The sequence below is a fragment of the Tamandua tetradactyla genome, chromosome 13, assembly GCF_023851605.1.
Source record: "Tamandua tetradactyla isolate mTamTet1 chromosome 13, mTamTet1.pri, whole genome shotgun sequence".
Taxonomy (NCBI): Eukaryota; Metazoa; Chordata; class Mammalia; order Pilosa; family Myrmecophagidae; genus Tamandua; species Tamandua tetradactyla.
The window spans coordinates 61,272,898-61,289,697 of NC_135339.1; the positions used below are offsets into that span (position 1 = coordinate 61,272,898).

Genomic DNA, 16,800 nt, shown 5'->3' on the forward strand with positions numbered 1-16,800 from the left:
CATAATAAATGTTAAAAACATAGATGGCCCTCTTCTAAGGGCCACACCTAACTCATCGACTCTTAAAGCATTTGAGATGGAAGTTTCAGGAACAGAGGCAAAGACAGATGATTCTGAGCAATACTCAACTTATATTGGCAGTTTTCAGCCCTTTGCATGGAGGGAGGAGTCACATTTTTAAAAATGTCTGAGCAGTTCTCAACCCTTATTTCTTTGGGCTTGGGGAAGACAGAAAGGCTAGCCTGAAATCAGGTTCTGGAGGCATAATAATTGCTTCAAAAGAAGGTAAGTGACTGGTCCCCATTTATCATCTTCCACTGAGGCAGAAGTGATGTACTATGATGTCATTGCAGGCGAGTTCAAATGTACTCTCAGCAATTTAATAGCACACAATTTTGGATGGGGCTGTCTCTCAAAGGACTTTTGCAAAGATTGCAATCTTTTTCCATGTTGTAATAATTGCTGCACAAAAAGCAACATTATACTTGTGGCCACTTAATTTAGAGGCTTGAAAACATGGACAACACAGACTTCAGTGACATAAAAACAGAATTTATTAAGAAAGTAATAAAAAGATTGTTAGAAATAAGGCATAGTTACATCACCAGGCAGGACAGCACTAACACTCAAAGAGGAGCACCGGGGAATCCTGGAGATAGCATTCAGGGTCCAACTGGGAAAGTCCTGAGCAAAATGTCCTTCTCTCAGATGAGATTCTAATTTCTATTTCATGCTCAGGGGCTTAAATACTATTTTGGAACAAGGGTGGCCAATTGCCAATGTCCTATGTGACTGTTCTCCAGTACTCAATCCCAGGGAGGTGACTAGGCTCCCAAGGATATTTCTTAGAATCTAAACATCTTTATCTCCCCTTCTGGGAGAAGAACTGATTCTCCAAGAAGGAATGTGCATAAACAACCTCTGATCACAAAGTTACAAAGGTAGACATGGAAGATTCTTCCCTTTTCAACCCTTCATACATATAATTAATTAATCTTCTGGAAAATTGAACACAAGAGGTCTTCTGTGAGTTACTTAGGAAGATGGACAACAGTAATAATTTGCTAATTGCCTTTGTATCCCGTGAAAAAGGAAACTGTCTTTAATTATATAGTGAGTCTTGGTGTGGGATATGGCCCAAGCCTACAAAGAAGAGTTTGATCTAGGGTCTTCTAGAACCAGTGTTTGGCCCTTAAAAGTAGATTGAGGAAGAGGTGGAGGAAAGAAAGAGGGAGAATCTGTGCCAAGCAAAGATTAAAATTTATCTGCATAGAACTGGTAGCTGATAAGGATTTCTTTTTTCTGTAATACAGTGCTTACATGTATTTGCATTCTACTACAGTCAGTGGTTTAACTTAGGTTTCACTGTTTATGTTGTGCAGTTCCATGGATTTTTTTTTAAATGTATTCTAGTAACATATAGACAACCTAAAAATTCTCCCTTTAACCACATTCAAATATATAACAGTGCTGCTAGTTACATTCACAGTGCTGTGTTATATCACCACCTCCATATCCAGAAATTTTCCATCATCTCAAATAGAAACTGTATATTTTAGGCCTTAACTCCCTGTTACCTACTTCCATCCCATCCCCTGGTAACCTATATGCCAGATTCTGACTAAATGAGTTTGCTTATTCTAATTATTTTGATATGAGATCATACAGTTTGTTCCTTTAGTGTATGGTTATTTCACAAAACACATCTTGGGTTCATCCATGTGGTCATATATATATGACTTCAGTCCCTTTTATGACAGAATAATATTCCATTGTATGTGTATACCACATTTTGTTTATCCATTCATTGGTTGATGGACATATGTAGCTGCCATCTTTTGGCAATTGTGAATAATGACGCTATGAACATTGGTGTACAAATATCTGTTCGAGTCCCTGCTTTAAATTCTTTGGGGTATATACCTAGTAAGTAGGATTGCTGAGTTATATGGTAACTCTGTACTTTTTGAGGACCCTCCAAATTATCTTCCACAGCAGTTGTACCAGTTTACATTCCCACCAGCAATTAACGAGTGTTCTGATTTCTCCACATCCTCTCCAACATTTGTAAATTTCTATATTTCTAATAGTAGCCATTTCTAGTGGGTATGAAATGGTATCTCATTATGGTTTTGATTTGCATTTCCTGATGGCTAATGATGCTGAGCATCTTTTCATGTACTTTCAACCATTTGTATATCTTCTTTGGAGAAATGTTTACTCAAGTCCTCTGCCCATTTTTAATTGGGTTATTTGTCTTTTTGTTGTTAGGTTGAAGGATATCTTCATATATTCTAAATATTAGACCCTTATTAGATATGTGGCTTCCAAATATTTCCCACATTGTGTAGACTGTCATTTTACTTTCATGATAAAGTCCTCTGATGCACAGAAGATTTTAATTTTGATGAGATCTCATTTATCTATTTTTTCTTTTGATGTTTGTGCTTTGGTATAAAGTCTAAGAAACCATTGCCTGTCACAAGATCCTGAAGTTGTTTCCCTACATTTTCTCCTAGGAGTTTTATAGTTCTGTTTTTTATATTTAAATCTTTGATCTATTTTGAGTTTATTTTTATGTATGGTGTGAGGTAGGGGTCCACCTCATTTTTTGCAAATGGAGATCTGGTTTTCCTATCACCATTTGTTGATGAGACTGTTCTTTCCCAACTGAGTGTCCTTAGTCCTTTGTAAAAAATCATTTGGCCATAAATATGAGGATTGATTTCTGAATTCTCTATTTGATTCCATTGATCTATCCTCATAAAGGCCTTGATTACTGTGGCTTTGTAATAATTTTTAAGGTCAGAAAGTGTGAGCCCTCTAACTTCATTCTTCTTTTTCAAGATGGCTTTGGCTATTCGGGGCCCCTTACCCTTCTATATAAATTTGATGATTGGCTTCTTCATTTCTGCAAAGAAGGTTGTTGGAATTTTTATTGAGACTGTGTTGAATCTGTAAGTTGCCTTGAGTAGGAATGACATCTTAATATTTATTTTCCCAATCCATGAACACAGAATGTTCTTTCATATTTTTAGGTCTTCTTTGTTGTCCTTTAGCAATGTTTTATAGTTTTCTGTGTACAAGTACTTTACATCCTTTGTTAGATTTATTCCTAGATATTTGATTCTTTTAGTTCCTATTATAAATGGAAAGTTTTCTTGATTTCTTCCTCAGATTGTTTATTGTTAGTGAATAGAAACACTACTGACTTTGGGGTATTGCTCTTGTACCACCACTTTTTTGAATGCATTTACTAGCTCTAGGAGCGCTAGGAGCTTTGTGCAGACTGTTTTCTGTATATAATATCATGTCATCTGCAAATAGGGCAAATTTTACTTTCTCCTTTCTAATTTGGATGCCTTTTGTTTATTTTCCTTGCCTAATTGCTCTTGCTGGTACTTTCAGTATAATGTTGAATGACAGTGGTCACAGTGGGTCCTTGTTCTGTTCCTAATCTTAAGAGGGAATGGTTTCATTTTTTTCACCATTAAATGCGATGTTAGCTGAAGATTTTTCTTACATGCCCTTTATAATGTTGAAGAAGTTTTCCCTCTATTCCAGTTTTCTAAGTGTTTTTATCGGGGGGGGGGGGTGGATTTTGTCAAATGCCTTTTTCTGCATCAATTGAGATGATCATGTGGGTTTTGTCCTTCATTCTGCTACTGTGCTGTATTACTTTAATTGATTTTCTTATGTTGAACCATACTTGTGTACCTGGGATAAATCCCACTTCAAAATGGTGTATAATTCTTTTAATGGGCTATTGAGTTCTGTTTCTAAGTATTTATTGAGGATTTTTACCTCTATATTCATAGGAGAGATTAGTCTATCATTTTCCACTTTTGTGGTATCCTTGTCTGGCTTTGGTATGAGGGTGGTGTTGGCCTAATAGAATGAATTAGAAGGGTTCCCTCTCTTCATTGTTTCAGAAAAATTTGAGCAGAATTCATGTTCATTTCTTCTTGGACTGTTTGGCAAAATTCCCTTGTGAAGCCATCTGGTCCTGGGATTTTCTATATTAGGAGATTTTTTATTACTGATTCAATCTCTTACTAATAATTAGTTTGTTGAGATCTTCTATTTCTTCTTGAGGCAGTCTAAGTAGTTTGTGTGATTTTAGGAATTTGTCAATATCATCTAGGTTATCTAATTTGTTGGCTTACAGTTGTTCATAATATCCTCTTACAGTTCTTTTTATTTCAGTGGAGCCAGTAATAATGTCCCCTTTTTCATTTCTGATTTTAGTTATTTGTGTTCTCTCTCTTTTTCCTTCATTAGATTAGCTGAGGGTGTATCAATTAAAATTTTTTTTCAAAGAACCAACTTTTTGGTTTTGTTGATACTTTCCATAGCTTTTAATTCTCTATTTAATTTATTACTATTCCAATCTTTGTTATTTCCTTCCTTCTGCTTGCTTTCCTTTCTCTGTAATTGATTCCTAGCTTCATTCCACTGTGGTCAAAGAAGAAACATTGTATGATTTCAATGTTTTTTAATTTTTGAGATTTGTTTTGTGATCTGATATATGGTCTCTCCCAGAGAGTGAGTGATCCACGTGCACTTGAGAAGAATATGTATTCTGTTGTTTTTGGGTGATTGTTGTATATATGTCTGTTAGGTCTAGTTGATTTAGAGTATCATTCAAGTGTTCTATTTCTTTATTGATCTTCTGTGTAGATGTTCTATCCATTATTGAAAATGTGTTAAAACCTCCAACTATTAATGTAGAACCATCGATTACTTCCATCAAATCTGTCGGTATTTACTTCATATATTTTGGGGTTTTGCTGTTAGTTATGTGTGTATATATACATATATAATATAATATAATATAATATAATATAATATAATATAATATAATATAATATAATATATAGCCCCCTTTATCACTATATAATACCATCTTTGTCCCTCCTAACAGTTTTTTTATCATTTTTTAATCTTTCAATGCAATTTTACTTTTATATATGCACCATAAAATCCATCCAAAGATTACAATCAGTGGCTCACAGTAGCATCATATAGTTATGCATTTATCACCACATTCAATTTTAAAATATTTGCATTACTCCAAAAAAAGAAATAAAAATTAAAAATAACCCCCCAAACATTCCATACCCTTATCCCCCACTGTTATTATTAATTTTTTAATCTTTATTTTATTACTCATCTGTCTATATACTATATAAATAAAAGGAGTGTCAGTCACAAGGTTTTACAATCACATGGTCACACAATAAAATCTATATAGTCACACAATCATTATCCAAGATCAAAGCTACTGGATTACAGTTCAAGAATTTCAGGTATTTCCTTCCAGCTATTCTAATACACTAGAAACTAAAAATAAATATCTAGTATATAAATATATATTGGTTCACTAATCATAATCATTTGTTAAATCCTAACTTCTTACTTACAGCTCCTCCCTCTAATTTGATCGTTTTTCTTAATCTTCAGGGATATTTGGACAATGACCATTTTAACTTCTTCATGCTGGAAAAGGATGTTAACCTTATGGGGTAGAAGAGTGAAACTGGTTGATATTCTCAGAAAGACTATAACCTCTGGGTTTCAGGTCTTATCTGGAATAGGAACAATCTGAAGGCCTTAAGTTTCGGAAAAAATAAACTAACTAAGAAAAATTTTTATGGAGTCTTATTAGGTAGAGCCCAGGGTATTCTTTAGGCTTTTCAGGAATACCGTTGGTTGGGGCTTGGCATACTGTAACGATTTAGCAATATCTGGCTGAAGATGTAAGAGTCACGCGTGGAATAACCTCTCGATTCTATTTGATATCTCTTAGCCACTGAACCTTTATTTTGTTTCATTTCTTTTCTCCCTTTTGGTCAAGTAGGTATTCTTTGTGTGTGTGTGTGTTTTAAAAATTTATTTCTTTTTTATTGTGAAGAATAACATATATACAAAAAAAGAATAAACTTCAAAGCACGCCACAACAATTGGTTATAGAACAGATTTCAGAGTTTGATATGGGTTACAGTTCTACAACCTCAGGTTTTTCCTTTTAGGTGCTCCAAGACACTGGAGAGTAAAAGAAATATCAATATAATGATTCAGCAATCATACTCATCTGTTAAAACCTATTTCTCTGTTATAACTCCACTTTCTCCTTTGATCTTTCTCCCAATCTTTAGGAGTATTTGGACTATGCCTATTCCAACTTTTTCATATTGAAAACGGCTGTCAATAATATGGTATGGGGGTGGAACTAGTTGATGTTCTCAAGAGGCTGGTCCCTCTGGGTTTCAGGACTTATCTGGCCTAGGAACCCATCTGGAAGTTTTAGATTTCTGGAAAGTAATCATCGTGTATGGAACCTTTGTAGAATTTCAGATAGAGCACTAAGTGTTCTTTAGGGTTGGCAGGAATGGTTTTGGTTGAGGTTTGGCAAACATGGTAAATGGCAATATCTAGCTGAAGCTTGCATAAGAGTATATCCTCTCAACTCTAGAATTCAGAATATCCTCTCAAGTCTATTTAAACTTTCTGAGCCACTGATACCTTATTTTGTTACAATTATTTTCACCCTTATGGTCAGTGTTCTAGTTTGCAAACTGCTGGAACATGATGTACCAGAAACAGAATGGCTTTTAAAAAGGGTAATTTATTAAGTTGCAAGGTTACAGTTCTAAGGCTGTGAAAATGTCCAAATTAAGGCAAGGTTATGAAAATATCCAAATTAAGGCAATAACAAGAGGTTACCTTCACTCAAGAAAGGCCAATGAAGTTCAGGGTTTCTCTCTCAGCTGGAAGGGCACATGGCGAAGTTGCTAGCTTTCTCCCCAGGCTTCTTGTTTCATGAAGCTCCTCTGAGGAAGTTTTCCTTCTTCACCTCCAAAGGTCTCTGGCTGCTTGGACTCTCATGGCTCTTGTGGCTCTAGAGCTTTTTTCAAAATGGTTCCCTCTTAAAGAGCTCCACTAGCAACCCCACCTTGAATGGGTAGAGACACAACTCCATGTGGAAACTATCTAATCAAAAGTCACCACCCACATTGGGTGGGTTGCATCTCCATGGAAACAATAAAAAAGCTACCACCCAGCAATACGGAATGAGGATTAAAGAATTTGGCTTTTCTGGGGTTCCAAGTAGGTATTCTTAACCCCATGATGCCAGGGTCAGGCTCATCCCTGGAGTCATGTCTTACATTGCCAGGGAGACTTACACCCATGGGAGTCATGCCCCACATGGGGGTGGGTGGGTAGTGAGTTTATTTGCAGAGTTGATTAGAGAGAGAGAGAGGCCACATCTAAGTAACAAAAGAGGTTTTCTAGGAGTGGCTCTTAGGTATAATTATAAGTAGGCTTAACTTCGCTGTTGCAGAGATAAATTTCATAAGGACAAGCCTCAAGATTCAGAGCTTTGCTTATTAAATTGGAGTCCCTAATGCTTTAGAGAATATCAGGAATTCCCCACTTGGGGAAGTTTAATAGTTCCATATTTCTCCACAGTCCCTCAAGGGGACTTTGCAAATACTTTTTTACTTTCTGCCCCCAAATACTCTGGAATGAATCAGGGTATTACATTAGCCTATACAGAATAACAAGATCTTATTTCCTATTCTAGATTCCATGTAATTATGCTGCTTAAATAAACTGACCAGACAGGTTAAATTAGATAGTGTATTACAGAAAACTTAAATTTTAGGCCAAATAAACATCTCTTATTTTGGTCTCACACAGAAGTTGAGATCTTAAAATGTAGACAATATCATTTTTTGTCTTACATTCTGATTTACCTCAGTCCTAACGAAGTCCATTTCATTCATATCTCTAATTGAAGTCTGATATCTTTTTCAGCTTCTTTATCAGTTACTGTATGGGGTAATACTGACTTTCAGAGCTTCAGAACTCTAGCTCTGAGTCTCAAGTGTCGCACAGATATCCAAATGTTTTGGTTTGCTAAGGCTGCCAGAATGTAATATACCAGAAATGGATTGATTTTTACAAAGGGGATTTGTTAAGTTACAAATTTATAGTTCTAAGGCCATGAAAATGTTCAAATTAAGGCATCAGCAAGAGGATACTTTCAGGTCAGGAAAGGCTGATCATGTCCAGGGTTTCTCTGTCACATGGGATGGCACATGGTAATATCTACAGGCCCTTCTCTCCTGGTTTGGTGTTTCCAAAATGGCTCTCTCAGCTCCTGAGGGTCCTTTCTGACCTTCTCTGGGGCAAACACTGGATCTCATCTCTTAGCTTAGTCTCTCCAGCGGCATTTTCTGTCTCCAAGCATTCTTCACTGGGTTTCATCTCTGCTCTCTGTGTTGGCTCTGAGCTTTTTCTACATTTTCTGCCTTTTATTCTCTTCATAGGGGACTCTAGTAAAAGAATTAAGATCTGCCTTGAATTGGGTGGATCACATCTCCATGAAAACAACCTAATCAAGAAGTCCCACCCACAAGATTGGATTAGAAAAATATGGCTTTTCTAGGATACATAACAATTTCAAACCAGCATACCAAATTTCCATGAAACTACCAGTTATAAAGAGACCAGCATCTCAGAATTTAAAAATAACAGTTAACACTGAGGAATAGATGAATTATTATAATAGTTGCAATCTAGGAACTTTTACATTGAGCCTTAGAGAGCATCCTGAACTCCTTAATCATTGATTGTCCAATTTCTGCCCACTTCTATTCCCTGATAACTTATGCTCTCGAATTCAATTCTCAGAGTTTGCTCATTAGAGTTAGTTTATATTAATGAAACCATACAATATTTGCCCTTTTGTTTCTGGTTTATTTTGTTCAACATACTGTCTTCAAGTTTCATTCACCTAGTTGCATGTTTCACAACCTCATTTCTTCCTGCAGCCGCTTAACATTCTGTCGTATATAAACCACAGTTCACCCTTCTGTTCATCAGTTGATGTACCCTTAGGCCACCTCCACCCATATCAAATCGAAAATATACCACCATAAATACCAGTGTGCAAATGTCTATTTGTGACTCTCCTTTCAGTTCTTCCATATATATATTTAATAACAGGGTTGCATGATCATACAGCAACCCTATGCTTAGCCTTCTGTAGAACCACCACACTGCTCTCCAGAGGAGCTGCACCATTATAATTCCCTACCAATAGTGAATAATTATGTATCTCTCTCTCCACATCTTCCCTAGCACTTATATGTTTCTGTTTATTTTTTTTTTAACAATTTTATTCATATACCATACAGTCTATCCTAAGTGTACAATCAATGACTCCTGGTATAATCACATAATTATGCAATCACCACCACAGTCTATATGAGAACATTTTCACTTCTTCCACAAAGAAAGGAGAAGAAAGAAAGCAAAAGGAGAAATAACAACAACAAGAATCCCATACCCCTCCTTAGATCCGCTTCTTACTGACATTTAGCTTTGGTATATTGCCTTTGTTACTATTAATGAAAGAATATTATGTTACAGTTAACCATAGACCCTAGTTTGCATTACTTGTATTTTTCCATATACCATTTTTAGCACCTTGCAATGGTGACATTCATTTGTTCTCCCTCATGTAATAATTTATAAAAAAATAATTTCTTGTATTTGTATATTTAAGTACCATCTGGTCCACTGTAGGTTTCACTAAGTTATACAGTCCCAGTTTTATCTTCTGTCCTTCCGTCTGGTGTCATACATGCCCCTAGCCTTCCACTTCCGACCATACTCACACTCAGCTTTGTTCATTATATTTGCAATATTGTGCTACTATCACACAGTATTGTGCTATCCATTTCTGAATCTTTACAATCAATCTTGTTGAACATTCTGTACTCTTTCAGCATCAAATGCCTAATCTCCACTCTTCCTATATCCTGATAACTTGTGTTCTCACCTTTAACTTCAGTGTTTGCTTATTATAGTTAGTTCATTTTAGGGGGACCTTACAGTATTTGCTCAACATAATGTTCTCAAGGTTCATCCATGTTGTTGTATGCATCATGACTTTATTCCATCTTACAGCTGTGTAATCCTCTATCGTATGTATATACCACAGTTTGTTTATCCATCGTACATTCATGGACATTTGGACTGTTTCCATCTCTGGGCAATCATAAATAATGCTACTTGTTTCAGTTTGCTAAAGTTGCCAGAATGCCATATATCAGGAATGGATTGGTTTTTTCAATGAAGATATATTAGGCTACACATTTAAGTTCTAAGGCCATGAAAATGTACAAATTAAGGCATCAAGATGAAGATATCTTCTCTGAGGAAAGGTAGGTGGCATCCAGGATTCCTCTGTCATGTAGAAAGGCACATAGTGATGTCTCCTAGTCCTTCTCTCCTGGTTCTGGTTTCAACGGTTCTCTCCAAATATCTCTGGACATTTTTTCCTCTGTGTTTCTATCTTTTATCCTCTCATAAAAGACCCCAGCAAGAAGATTAAGACCCGCCTTGAATGGGCTGGGTCACATCTCCATGGAAACAACCTAATCAAAAGTTCCCACCCAACAATAGGTCTGCCCCCACAGAGATGGATTAAGAGAACATATGGAGAACATAAGAGCTTCAAACAGCACACTGCTATACCTATCAGTTTGCAAATTTCTGCCCATGTCCCTGCTTTCAGTTCTTTTGAATATATACCTAGAAATGGGATTGCTGGATCATATGGCAATTCTCCACTTAGCTTCCTAAGGAACTGCCAGACTGCCTTCCAGAGTGGCTGCACCATTTTACATTTCCACCAATAGTGAGTAAGTGTACTTATTTCTCTACATCCTCTTCAGCACTGTAGTCTTCTGTTTTTCGTTGTTTGTTTGTTTATAATGGCCATTATAGTAAATGTGAGATGATATCTTGTTGTTTTGATTTGCATTTCTCTAATAACCAGTGAAGGTAAGAATGTTTTCATATGTTTTTGGGGGGAGTGAGGTGGAGGTACATGGGCTGGGAATCAAAGCTGGGTCTCCTACATGGCAGGCAAGCATTCTACCACTGAACCACCCATGCACCCTTCATATGCTCTTGAGCTGTTTATATTTTAACTTTGAAAAAGTGTCTATCCATGTCTGTTGCCCATTTTTAAATTGGATGGCTTCTCTTTTTCTCATTGAATTGTAGGATCTCTTTATATATTTTGGATATTAAGCCCTTATCCTAAATGTGATTTCCAAATATTGTCTCCCATTGCATAGGCTGTCTTTTTTACTTTCCTGACAAAGTCCTTTGATTTGCAAAATTATTCAATTTGATTGATTCCATTTATATATTTCTTTCATTGTTTGTGCTTTGCATATATATGATCTAGGAAACCACTTTCTATCACTAGATCTATAAGATATTTTCTTACGTTTTCTTCTAAATGTTTTATGATCTTAGCTCTAATGTTTAGGTCTTTGATCCATTTTGAGCTAGTTTTTGTATAGGCATGAGGTAGGGGTCCTCTTTAATTTTTCTGGATATGGATATCCAGTTCTCCAAGCACCATTTGTTGAAGAGGATGCTCTGTCCTAGTTAGTTTGACTTGACCACCTTATCACAGTGCAATTGTCCATAGATTTGAGAGTCTATTTCTGAACATTCCATTTGAAACCATTGGTCAGTATATCTATCTTTATGTTAGTACCATGATCTTTTTTTTTTTTTTAAAGGGAGGAAAGGAAGGAAAGACAGAGAAGGAAGGAAGGATAGAAGGAAGGGAAACATCTTTAAACATTTTCTTGTTTTTATTATATTTTGTTTGTTTGTTTGTTTGTTTGTTTTTTTACATGGGCTGGGGCCGGGAATCGAACCGGGGTCCTCCGGCATGGCAGGCAAGCACTCTTGCCCGCTGAGCCACCGCGGCCCGCCCAGTACCATGATCTTTTGACCACTGTAGCTTTGTAATATGGTTTAAAGTCACGTAGTGTGAGACTTCTCATTTCATTTTTTCTTTTTTCAAGATATTTTTAGCTATTTGGAGCATCCTCCCCTTTCAAATAAATTTTATTATTGGCTTTTCTATTCCTTTGCAAAGTATATTGTTTGGATTTTAATTGGTATTTGGATTGAATCTATAAATCAATTTGAGTAGGATTGACATCCTACTATATTAGTCTTCCAATCCATAGGCATGGCATGTCCTTCCATTTATTTAGGTCTTCTGTGATTTCTTTTTGCAGTATTTTTTAGTTTTCTGTGCATCGATCTTTTGTGTCCTTGGTTAAATTTATTCCTAACTATTTGATTCTTTTGGTTGCTATTGTAAATAGATTTTTTTTTCTTGATTTCATCTTCAGATTGCTCATTACTAGTGTATAGAAACACTCCTGATTTGGGGGTGTTGAGCTTGTATCCTACCACTTTGCTATACTCATTTATTATCTATGCTAGCTTTGCTGTAGATTTTTCAGTATTTTCTTTCTATAGGATCATGTCATCTGCAAATAGTGAGCATTTTACTTCTTCCTTTCCAATTTGGATAACTTTTATTTCTTTTTCTTGCCTAATTGCTCTAGTAGAACTTCCAGCACAATACTGAATTACAATGGTGACAGTGGGCATCTTTGCCTTCCTCCTCATCTTAGAGGGAAAGCTTTCAGTCTCTCATCATTGAGTATGCTAGCTGCTGTTTTTTCATATATTCCCTTTATCATGTTAAGGAAGTTTCCTTCTATTCCTGTGCTATAAAGTGTTTTTATGAAGAAAGGATGTTGAATTTTGTCAAATGCTTTCTCTGCATCAATCATGATGATCATGTGGTTTTTCTCCTTTGATTTATTAATGTGATGTATTACATTAATTGATTATCTTGTGTTGAAGCACCTTGCATACCTGGAATGAAATCCACTTGGTCATGGCATATAATTATTTTAATGTGCTGCTGGATTTGATTTGCAAGTATTTTGTTGAGAATTTTTGTGTCTATATTCATTAAAGAGATGGGTCTGTAATTTTCTTTTTTTGTAATATATTTGTCTGGCTTGGTATTAGCATGATGTTGGCTTCATAGAATGAGTTAGATATCTTTCTCTCCTCTTCAATTTTTTTGAAGAGTTTGAGCAGGATTGATACTAATTGTTTCTTGAATGTTTGGTAGAATTCCCTTGTGAAGCCATCTGGTCTTGGAATTTTCTTTTTTGGGAGTTTTTTGATGACTGATTCAGTCTCTTTACCTAAATGGGCTTGTTGAGGTCCTCTATTTCTTCTCAAGTCAATGGTGGTTGTTCATGCTTGTCCTAGTTTGCTAGCTGCTGGAATGCAATATACCAGAAACAGAATGGCTTTTAAAAGGGGAATTTAATAAGTTGCTAGTTTACAGTTCTAAGGCTGTGAAAATGTCCCAACTAAAACAAGTCTATAGAAATGTCCAATCAAAGGCATTCAGGGAAAGATACCATTGTTCAAGAAGGCCGATGAAGTTCAGGGTTTCTCTCTCAAGTGAGAAGGCACATGGTGAACACAGTCAGGGCTTCTCTCTCATCTGGAAAGACACATGGCAAACATGGCATCATCTGCTAGCTTTCTCTCCTGGCTTTCTGTTTCAGGAAGCTACCCGGGAGGCATTTTCCTTCTTCATCTCCAAAGATCACTGGCTGGTGGGCTCTCTGCTTCTCGTGGCTACATCATTCTGATCTCTCAGAATTTCCTGGCTTTCTCTCTTATCATCCTCTTTTATAGGATTCCAGTAAACTAATCAAGACTCACCTGAATGGGTGGAGACATGTCTCTACCTAATCCAGGTTAACAACCATTCTTGATTGAGTCACATCTCCAGGGAGATTATCTAATTACAGTTTCACATATACAGTACGGAATAGGGATTAGAAGAAATGGTTGCCTTTACAAAATGGGATTAAGATTAAAATATCGCTTTTCTAGGGTACATATATCCTTTCAAGCCAGCACAACGCTTTTCTAGGAAGTTGTCCATTTTGTCTAAATTGCCTAGTTTGTTAGCATACAGTTGCCCATGATATCCTCTCATTATCTTCTTTTTTTTTCCTGTGGTTCAGTAGCTATATCACTTTTCCCATTTCTGATTTTATTTGTTTCCTCTTTCTTTTTTCTTTGTCAGCCTAGCTAGGGGTCTATCAATTTACTGATTTTCTCAAAGACCCAGATTCTGGTTCTGCTGATTCTCTCAACTGGTATCATGTTCTTAATTTCATTTATTTCTGCTCCAATCTTTGTTATTTATTTCCTTCTGTTTGCTTTGGGGGTTTGTTTTCTGTTCTTTCTCTAGCTCCTCCAGGTAAGCAGTTAATTGCTCAATTTTTCCAACTTCTCCTAATAGCTTTTACTTAAAGTGTATTTTATCTGGTATCATGTTGAGGAAGAACATAGGAATGTCATTAGTGCAGGGTGCTGAAAATAGATGGTAATTAATACTATAAAATTTCAACTTATGTGTGAGACTAAAGCAAAAAATGTTTATTTGGTACAAAATTTATATTTTGACTAGTGCATTTCCTAATAAAACTTATGTAGACAGCTTAATTGAGCACCATAACTACATGGAACCTTGAGTAGGGCATGAGATTTTGTAGGTTTGTCCAGAGTGATGCCCAAATAAATCCCAGAGTGATTTGAACAGTGAGTAAAAAAGTATTTGCAGAGTCCCCTTGGGGGAATAGTGAGAAAAGGGGAAAATTCAATTTCCCCAAGTGGAGAATTCTTGATATTCTCACAAGCAGTGGGGGCAACCAAAGCTATAGGTTGAGCCCCCAATCTTGGGGTTTGTTCATATGAAACTTAACCCCACAAAGGACGGGTCGAGCCTACTTAAAATTAGGCCTAAGAGCCACCCCCACGAGAGCCTCTTTTGTTGCTCAGATGTGGCCTCTCTCTCCAGCCAACACAACAAGCAAACTCACTGCCCTCCCCCTGCCTACATGGGACATGACTCCCAGGGGTGTGGACATTTCTGGCAACATGGGACAGAAATCCCAGAATGAGCTGGGATTCAGCACCAAGGGATTGTGAAAACCTTCTCGACCAAAAGGGGGAAGAGCGAAATGAGACAAAATAGTGTCAATGGCTGAGAGATTCCAAACAGAGTCTAGAGGTTATCCTGGAGGTTATTCTTATGCATTAAATAGATATCACCTTGTTAGTCAAGATGTAATGGACAGGCTGGAGGGGACTGCCTGAAAATGTAGAGCTGTGTCCAGTAGCCATGTTTCTTGAAGATGATTGAATGATGATATAGCTTTTGCAATGTGACTGTGTGATTGTGAAAACCTGGTGTCTGATGCTCCTTTTACTACCTTATCAACAGACAAGTAAAACATGTGGAATAAAAATAAATAATAGGGGGAACAAATGTTAAAATAAATTTAGTAGATTGAAATGCTAGTGATCAATGAAAGGAAGGGGTAAGGGGTATGGTGTGTATGATTTTTTCTGTTGTCTTTTTATTTCTTTTTCTGAATCAATGCAAATGTTCTAAGAAATGATCATGATGAGGACTATGCAACTATTTGATGATATTGTGAATTACAGATTATATATATGTAGAATGGAATGATCATATGTTAAGAATGTTTGTGTTTGTTGTTATATTTTTTAAAAAAATAGAAAAAATTTTTTAAAAGTGTATTTAATCTGATATTAATAGAACTAGCTCAGCTCTCTTTTGGTTACTATATGCATGGTATATATTTTTTCTATCCTTTCACTTTCAACCTACATATGTCTTTGAATTTGCTGTGAGTCTCTTATAAACAAACAGGATATAGTTGGTCCATGCTTTTTTAAAAATATATTTTGCCGATCTCTGCCCTTTGACTGTAGAATTTAATCTATTTATATTTAAAGTCCCATTATTAATAGGGATCAGTAATGCAGGATTTTCTTCTGCCATTTTGCTATTTAGCCTTTGTAAGTCTTATGCCATTTTTGCCCCTCAATTCTTCCGTTAATGCCTACTTTCATATTTATTTGAATTTTTTGTATTGTATTATATTGAGTCTTTTCTCATTTCTATCTGCATATATCTTTCATCTATTTTCCTTGTGCTTATTACCATGGGGTTAAAATTTAACATCCTAAATATATAGCAATCACACTTGATTTGATGCCAACTTGACTTTAATAGCATACACATGCAGTGTTCCTATACCTGTCCCCCCACCCCCACCTTTTTTGGTACTTATTACAAATTATATCTTTGTACATTGTATATCCAAAAACATAGATTTATCATTACTTTTTATGCGTTTACATTTTTACATTGTAGAAAGTGAGAAGTGGAGTTACATACCAAATAATACAATACAATAGTACTGGCATTTACAGTTACCCAAATGGCTACCTTTGTTGGAGGTCTTTATGTACTTATGCCTCTTTGAACCACTGTCTAGTTTACTATTCTATCTGAAGAACTCCCTTTATGATTGCTTGTAAGGCAGGTCTATTGGTGATGAACTCCCTCAGCTATTATATATGGGAATGTCCTAATCTTCCTAATTTTTAAAAGTAATCTCACTGGATATAAAATTCTTGGCTGGCTGTTGTTTTCTTTCAGGAATTTAGATATTTCAACCCATTTCCTTTTTGCCTCTGTGGTTTCTTAAGAGAAATTGGCACTTAATCTAATTGGGACTTGCACATAGCACATTTCTCTTGCAGTTTTCAGAATTCTCTCCTTGTCTTTTGCATTTGACAGTTTCATTAATATGAGACAGGACAAATTTTTCTTCAAGTTTATCTTGTTTGGTGTTCTGTGGACTTATTGGATATGAATACTCATGTCTTTTGATAAGTTTGGGAAGTTTTCTGTGATTATTTCTTCAATTATTCTTTCTGCCCTTTCTGTCTTTCTTCTCTTTCTGGGGCTCCCATAATGCATGTACC

At 36.0% G+C, this 16,800-nt stretch overlaps 1 protein-coding gene across 1 annotated transcript in view; it reads left to right on the forward strand.

Annotated features, from left to right (window-relative positions):
• The window catches only part of ABCC2 (ATP binding cassette subfamily C member 2), a 111,554-nt gene that overhangs the window by 77,170 nt on the left and 17,584 nt on the right, over positions 1–16,800 (forward strand). The window lies entirely within an intron of this gene.